The sequence below is a fragment of the Nicotiana tabacum genome, chromosome 1 (assembly GCF_000715075.1).
Source record: "Nicotiana tabacum cultivar K326 chromosome 1, ASM71507v2, whole genome shotgun sequence".
Classification (NCBI taxonomy): domain Eukaryota; kingdom Viridiplantae; phylum Streptophyta; class Magnoliopsida; order Solanales; family Solanaceae; genus Nicotiana; species Nicotiana tabacum.
Genome location: NC_134080.1, coordinates 67,589,872 through 67,598,155, shown reverse-complemented (window position 1 = coordinate 67,598,155; position 8,284 = coordinate 67,589,872).

Genomic DNA, 8,284 nt, shown 5'->3' with positions numbered 1-8,284 from the left:
CCGACCCCTAACCCAATTTAACCAGCCCAACCCGGATCCCCTACCTACCCTCTTTAATCCAGGTCGTTGATCTGAATGATCAACGGCCAGCATTCACTGTCGCACCTCCTTTTTCCGCACCCGTGAGGGTGCAAGGGAGTTTTTCCAATTAAAGGACAATCGAGAGGGGATTGGTTTATTTATTTCAGAGTCGCCACTTGGGAGATTTAGGGTGTCCCAAGTCACCAATTTTAATCCCGAATCGAGGAAAAGAATGACTCCATATTACAGTCTGCGTACCAGAAATCCGGATAAGGAATTCTGTTAACCCGGGAGAAGGTGTTAGCCATTCCCGAGTTCCGTGGTTCTAGCACGGTCGCTCAACTGTTATATTCGGCTTGATTATCTGATTTTATACAAATATGAACTTATGTGCAAATTTTATCTTTTAACCGCTTTATTATTATTGTTTTTAAAAGAAATGTGAACATCGCTTAAAACACGTCTTTGGACTGCGTCACATGAAATGCACCCACAATCCGGAACACGTTTTATTTGATGTTTTGGGATTTGGATTCGGGTCGCATGAAATGCACACCCAGGCTTAAGAAAGTAAAATATTAAACACGCGCCTAAAGAGACTATCGCGTTATTATTTTGGGGAAGACCGTGAAATTCGCTAAACGGTCCTTCCGAATTCTAATTAAACCATACATTTTGTGAGGGCCCCGCAATCTATACGTTTTATTTGGCGAGGTTCGTCTCATTTTTATTTTTAAAGGATAAACCTACAATGACTATATTTTCTATTAAGTTCGTCTCTAAAATAAAAGAAAATCTCTTAATTATTTACATGCTGAAAAACGTGACTTATTAGTTATTAGTTTACGGCTAATGCGAATGGAAAATTGCGATCGAGTTTGTACAAAGAAAAACTGCTTTCATTTTATATTCTGTTATTCAATAATACTAGAACATGAGATTGACCATAATATCAAAACAGATTAATTATTCTCCGATTAATTTAAACTAACATTATTAGATGAAGAAAGTATACATATGCAACCTCATTATTCATTAATCATTCAACTACATCTTTATACGAAGAAAGAAAAATTATATTCAACCACAAATCTAAATAGGAGGAATTCAACAGGAACAAAGCCTGATTAATATTTCATTTTTTGCTTCAAGCCGAGATTGTACAAATGTGTACCTGGAAACAGCAGTACAAGAACAAAAGAAGGAGAAGTCAGCAGCAGTAATAACACAGCAACAGCAGATTCAGCAACACCGCAAACCAGTACAGTAGGAATAGCAGAAAACCCAGGAGACTATAAACGACTCCAAGTATAGAGAAGAAGTAAAAGGCAGGAAGGTTCTGACTATTTCAGATCTTAAGCGAGGCAATGAAGCAGTAACTATTCTTTTTCAACTTCAAAACTCTCCAAAATGAATTCTGCCCCTGTATATTTAGTGTATCCAGAATGTATATCGGGTGTATACTTCTCACTCCGCCCCCTCTTTTTTCTTCTCTCTATCTAGTTTTTCCTCTCTTTTTTTCCACCTTTCTTCCTAAATTTTCTCTTCTATTTATAGCAAAATTTTCAAAATTTTCAGATTTGTTTTTTTATTATTTTATTATTTTTTTAATTAAAAGAAATCCCACTTACAAATTGCTTTTATTTTTTTAGAAAAAGAAATCCCACCTTTACTTACTTTTATTTTTAAAATTCCAACTTTAATTACTTTATCTTATTTAAAATCCCACTTTTTATTTTTTTAAAAGAGAATCTCACTTTATTTAACTTTTCTTTAAAAAACAAACCACTATCTTTTCTTTTTCTTTTAAAAATGCTACTTTCAATTACTTTAAATTTTTTAAATTTTCAGATACCTTTATATTTATTTTTTAATTCCAACCTTATTTTACTTTTAATTTTTTTTAAAACTTTTACTTTTTTTAAATTTTCTACATTCTTTTACTTTTTTTTATTTTTTATTTTTTTAAAATCATTTCCGAAATTACTATATATATATATTTTTTTAAAATAAAAATAATAAATAAAATAAAATATTTTCGGATTTTTTTTATATATAAAAAAAACAAAAAATAAAACTATTAATAGTGATAATTCACTTTTTATTTTTTATTTTTTTGGTTTTGTTTTGTGTTGGACAAAAATGAAGAAGGGGTGTTGGGTTAATGGAGCGGACCGGATCGACCCGGTTTGAAACGGACCGGGTCATGGGGAAAGTTGGGCATTTATTTGGGCCTGTGGTTTGAAATTGAAGAAGTGGCCCAATCCGATTTTTCTTTGTATTTTTGTTCTCTTTTCTTCTTTTATTTTTCTAAAACTAAATTATAAAAGTACTTAAATTATTATTAAGAACTAAATTAAGTTATAAAAGCGCAAATTAACTTCCAATAACAATTAACGCACAATTAAGTAATAATTAAGCATAAAATTGTTCATTTGGACATTAAATGCTAAAAATGCAAAAGATGCCTATTTTTGTATTTTTTATTAATTTAACAAATAAACATGCATAGACAAACATACAAATAGTTACACAAAATATCACAAAAATTGCACACCAAGAAAAATTATTTTATTTTTGAATTTTTTGGGAGTAATTCTCATATAGGGCAAAAATCACGTGCTTACAGCTGCCCCTCTTTGCCCGAAGACACGAATGGTTTTCGTGCAAAGATAAAGCGAGCGATTTTTGCCCATCCGAGTACTCCGTGTGAAGCATTTTTTTTTATTTTTTTTATTTTGAAAAAGATTTGACCGAACCTTTGCTTCAAAAGTTTCCTACATATCCTGGGCTAAACAGGAATCAGGTCAATGTAGTTCGGGAAGTTTTGGTAGCTGGGACTACCGTGGGACTGCAATGTTACTGCTGTTGCATGTTGTTATCACTACTTACCGATCTCCTTGTTACACCGTGCTTAAAAGAAAACAAGAAGCTAGGCTAGATTGAAATTTGTTCTTGTTGCCTTACTTTCTTGTCGACTTGTGTTTCCTCCGGTGCTTTTCTTCCGTGAATTTTGGAATGATACTGGCCATCTGCTTTTTTGAATACCAGTTTTCATCATTTTGCTCGGCCCGCTGGGGACATGGCTTTCTTCATTAAGCTTTTGGCGGTTCCTCTGGTGGGTACGGCTTTCTTCATCAGACTTGTTATGCTGGGCATGATTTAATGTTCACCAGCTGCTTCTTTCAAGACGCGTCTTTTCTTCCTTTTGAGTCATGCGCCTGAATTTGTGCTGGGACCTCTTGTTGCAACCTTCTGTTTCCGGTGCTGAGATTTTCTTGTTTCCTGTTGGAGATTCTTGTTGTAACCCTCTGTTTTATTGTCTTCTAACTTGATCTTGAAATGTATGCCTCTGTTATTATGGGCGGGCTCCCAACTTCAACACTTGAAAAGTAAAGACTGGAATGTATGCCTCTGTTATCTGGGCGGGCTCCCAACTTCAAAACTTGAAAAGTAAAGACTGGAATGTATGCCTCTGTTATCTGGGCGGACTCCCAACTTCACTACTTGAAAATTAAAGACTGAAATGTATGCCTCTGTTATCTGGGCGGGCTCCCAACTTCAACACTTGAAAAGTAAAGACTGGAATGTATTCTTCTGTTATTATGGGCAGGCGCCTGGCTTCATCATCTTGAATTTAACAACCTCTATTCTCCAGGTGGGATCCTACAACCAAAACAAACAAAACAAACGAGAATTTCCTAACCCAGTTTGCACTGGGAAGATTTGTGAGTCGTTAGCAAAATTGTAACCTATTTATACTACTGATGCAATGATGAGAGTAAACTAAAGACTAGGCTAGGATGTGCATCTCCTACGAGTAAAACCAAAACTCTTGCTAGCAAATGTGTCTGCTAAAAAAACCTCAATGACTCAAACTAGAAAGTGTTTCTTCTATGGTTGAATCGGAATGAGCTAAACTAGGAAGTGCGTCTCCTAAGGGTGAAAACTTCAAAGAACTAGACTAGGAATTGTGTTTCCTATGGTCGAACTCAAAATGAATCAAACTACGAAGTGCATCTCCTAAGGGTGAAAACTTCAAAGAACTAGACTAGGAATTGTGTTTCCTATGCACGAAATTAAACTTAGGAAGTGCGTTTCCTAGGGGTTAAATAGTCTTAGGAAGTGCGTCTCCTATGGGTGAAACCTTAATGATTTTGAACTAGGAAGTACGTCTCCTATGAATGAAAATAATTTAGGAAATGCGTCTCCTATGCGTGAAATCTTAATTTAGGAAGTGCGTCTCCTATGGGATAAAAGTAAACTTAGGAAGTGCGTCTCCTATGGGCAAAACTAAACTTTAAGGAAGTGCGTCTCCTATTGGGTACAATAAACTTAGGAAGTGCGTCTCCTGTGGGTACAATAAACTTAGGAAGTGCGTCTCCTATTGGTAGAACTGAACTTAGGAAGTGCGTCTCCTATGGTAAAACTGAACTTAGGAAGTGCGTCTCCTATGGTAAAACTGAACTTTAGGAAGTGTGTCTCCTATGGTAAAACTGAACTTAGGAAGTGCGTCTCCTATTGGGTACAATAAACTTAGGAAGTGCGTCTCCTATTGGTGAAACTATTCTTAGGAAGTGCGTCTCCTATTGGTGAAACTATTCTTAGGAAGTGCGTCTCCTATTGGTAAAACTTGGCTTAAGAAGTGCGTCTCCTACTGGTGAAACTATTCTTAGGAAGTGCGTCTCCTATAGGTGAAACTATTCTTAGGAAGTGCGTCTCCTCTTGGTGAAACTTATCTTAGGACTAACTTAGGATGTGCATCTCCTCTTGGTGAAACTATTATTAGGAAGTGCATCTCCTCTTGGTGAAACTATTCTTAGGAAGTGCGTCTCCTTAGGATGTGCGTCTCCTATTGGTGAAACTTAGCTTAGGAAGTGAGTCTCCTATTGGTGAAACTTAGCTTAGGAAGTGCGTCTCCTATTGGTGAAACTATTCTTAGGAAGTGCGTCTCCTATTGATGAAACTATTCTTAGGAAGTGCGTCTCCTTAGGATGTGCGTCTCCTATTGGTGAAACTTAGCTTAGGAAGTGCGTCTCCTATTGGTGAAACTTAGCTTAGGAAGTGCGTCTCCTATTGGTGAAACTATTCTTAGGAAGTGCGTCTCCTATTGATGAAACTATTCTTAGGATGTGCGTCTCCTATTGGTGAAACTGACTTAGGATGTGCGTCTCCTCTTGGTGAAACTTACTTAGGAAGTGCGTCTCCTCTTGGTGAAACTTAACTTAGGATGTGCGTCTCCTGTTGGTGAAACTAACTTAGGATGTGCGTCTCCTGTTGGTGAAACTAACTTAGGATGTGCGTCTCCTCTTGGTGAAACTATTTTTAGGAAGTGCGTCTCCTTAGGACGTGCATCTCCTATTGGTGAAACTTTTCTTAGGAAGTGCGTCTCCTCTTGGTGAAACTTTTCTTAGGAAGTGCGTCTCCTCTTGGTGAAACTAACTTAGGATGTGCGTCTCCTCTTGGTGAAACTATTTTTAGGAAGTGCGTCTCCTTAGGACGTGCGTCTCCTATTGGTGAAACTTTTCTTAGGAAGTGCGTCTCCTCTTGGTGAAACTAACTTAGGATGTGCGTCTCCTCTTGGTGGAACTTACTTAGGATGTGCGTCTCCTATTGGTGAAATTGACTTAGGAAGTGCGTCTCCTAATGGTGAAACTTATCTTAGGATGTGCGTCTCCTATTGGTGAAACTTAACTTAGGATGTGCGTCTCCTATTGGTAAAAATAAACTTTAGGAGGAAATACATCTCCTATGGGTAAAAACAAACTTAGGAGGAAATGCATCTCCTAAGGGCGAAACTAAAACAAACTTAGGAGGAAATGCATCTCCTATGGGTGGACCAAAACAAACTTAGGAGGAAATGCATCTCCTATGGGTGGAACTAAAACAAACTTAGGAGGAAATGCATCTCCTATGGGTGGACTAAAACAAACTTAGGAGGAAATGCATCTCCTATGGGTGAAACTAAAACAAACTTAGGAGGAAATGCATCTCCTATGGGTGGACTAAAACAAACTTAGGAGGAAATGCATCTCCTATGGGTGAAACTAAAACAAACTTAGGAGGAAATGCATCTCCAATGGGTAAAAATAAACTTAGGAGGAAATGCATCTCCTATGGGTGAAATAACTTAGGAAGTGCGTCTCCTATGGGTAAAGCTTAGGAAGTGCGTCTCCTATTGGTAAAGGCTAGGCTTAGGAAGTGCGTCTCCTATTGGAACAGACGTGGAATGTATTCCCTTGTTATACAGGTGGGCGCCTAATGGTAAAGACATGAAATGTATTCCCTTGTTATACAGGTGGGTGCCTGAAATATGAAATGCACAGACAAAAAGTATTCCTCTCGTTATTCAGGTGGGCGCCTGTCTATACTAAGACATAAAAGTATTCCTCTCGTTATTCAGGTGGGCGTCTGTCTATACTAAGACATAAAAGTATTCCTCTCGTTATTCAGGTGGGCGCCTGTCTTCGAGAAAATTTTCACAATGAGAAAATTTTCTGCCCCGGTTTGATGATTTTCTTTATGGCCTGTCTTTCCGCCATCAATAACGTTCATTTTCCCTGTTTCTAAATCAAAGAAAAATTTGTTAGTTTAAAAACATGGTAAGCGGTCATGCCACTCTTGTTGGGGATGGTTTCCTCTTTCTCCTTTCCCAGCTTTGTGTTCCATTATGCTATCAAACTTGCTGGGGATGATATTAATTGCTGACACTGGCCCATCCCTTTTATCAATCTCATCTTGATAGGGATACCCTTCTTGACACGGGTTTTGCGCCTGTTCCTTGTACCACTTGGATGTACTAGTTGATGGCCTATTTTGAAGTCATTTCCCACTGGTTCCGACCAAACAGACTCTACTAGGGAATTTTCCTATGAAAGGAAAAAAATAAAAAGAAACAAAATAAAGACAAAGGAAAAGATGACTCTTTAACAAAAGAAACTATAAATAAAAATCTATCAAACGCAGATACCGACTCTAATGGCCATGACATGCGTATGTGGCCTATCCTCTGCCGTCAATCGTCTCTCAAGACCTTCCCTTGACGATTCCCCATCTGATTCCCAATCTTATTCGACTTGTAGTGCCCGAAGGGTTTTTTCACTATCAAGCCTCTCTCATTTTGGTTTTCTCTCAGCTTTCATCGCCTTATGGTGCCTGTGAAGGTTTTCACCGATAAGACTCTCTCATTTGTATTACTTTCCAGCTGGGGATTTGGAGTGTCGCCGGTATGACTCTTTCTGTTGGAGATTAGAGTCCTTTCTGCTGTGGAACAGAATGTTATGTTCGCCGGTAAGACTCTCATTTGTCTGACTTGGCATCTTTTGAAGACTGGTCAGAAGGTCTTTCTTTGGACCGTAATGTGGGTTTTGGATAAGCTAGAAAGAAAGGGTATAAAAGGCTCAAAAAAAATACATTAATTTTGGGTTATTAGTTACAACCTTCGGAATTAGATTTATTCACAATAAACGCAACCTTTGCCCCAATTTCTTGCTTGGGGATATCCTAACTGATTTTTTTTTCAAAACTATGACCGAGCCGTGAAGCGCCTACGTATCCTCTTTGAGGAATCAGGTCAAACGTAGTTCCCAATTCCTCTTTTTTCATTTGACATTCTTTTTTTTCTTTTTTTTATGCTATCATTTTTCTTTTCTTTTCTTTTCTTTTTTTTCTTTTTTTCGTTTTGTTGTTTTCTTTCTTTCTCTTTTTCTCTTCGTTGCTACTGATTCCGAACGAGGGGTATAAAAGAAAATAAATAAGGCTCAAAAGGGGTAACGAAGGATAAAGTGTTTGGGTATCAGAACAAAATGCCTTCGTCATTCCAGTCTTCAAAACATGCCAAGTGCAAACAACACAATTAAACAATAGATTTATAGTCTCTTCCGATGGTGCTGGACTTTGACAATTATGTTAAACATTTTATTTTTCCTTTGTCATTTCTAAGGCATCGTTGGGTGCCACTCTCATTCTCATGCCAATTTGGCGAATCTTGATTTTAACGGTTTTCTTTATATTTTACTTGCCCCAGTTCCATATGACTCGAGCTCTGAATAATCTCAACCGTCCTTATTCCTTTAAATGGTCTGATCGCCTTTCCAGGGTTTTATGATTAACTTTTAAGGTTAGGCCCAAACTGTGTGCGCATGTCATGTCACTAGAATCGGCGCTGAACAAAAATGATAAAAGGACTAAACAAAAAGATGACTGGAAATAATAAAAGACTGGATTTGCTTTAGACTACCGGTGGAATGGTTTGAACAACAAG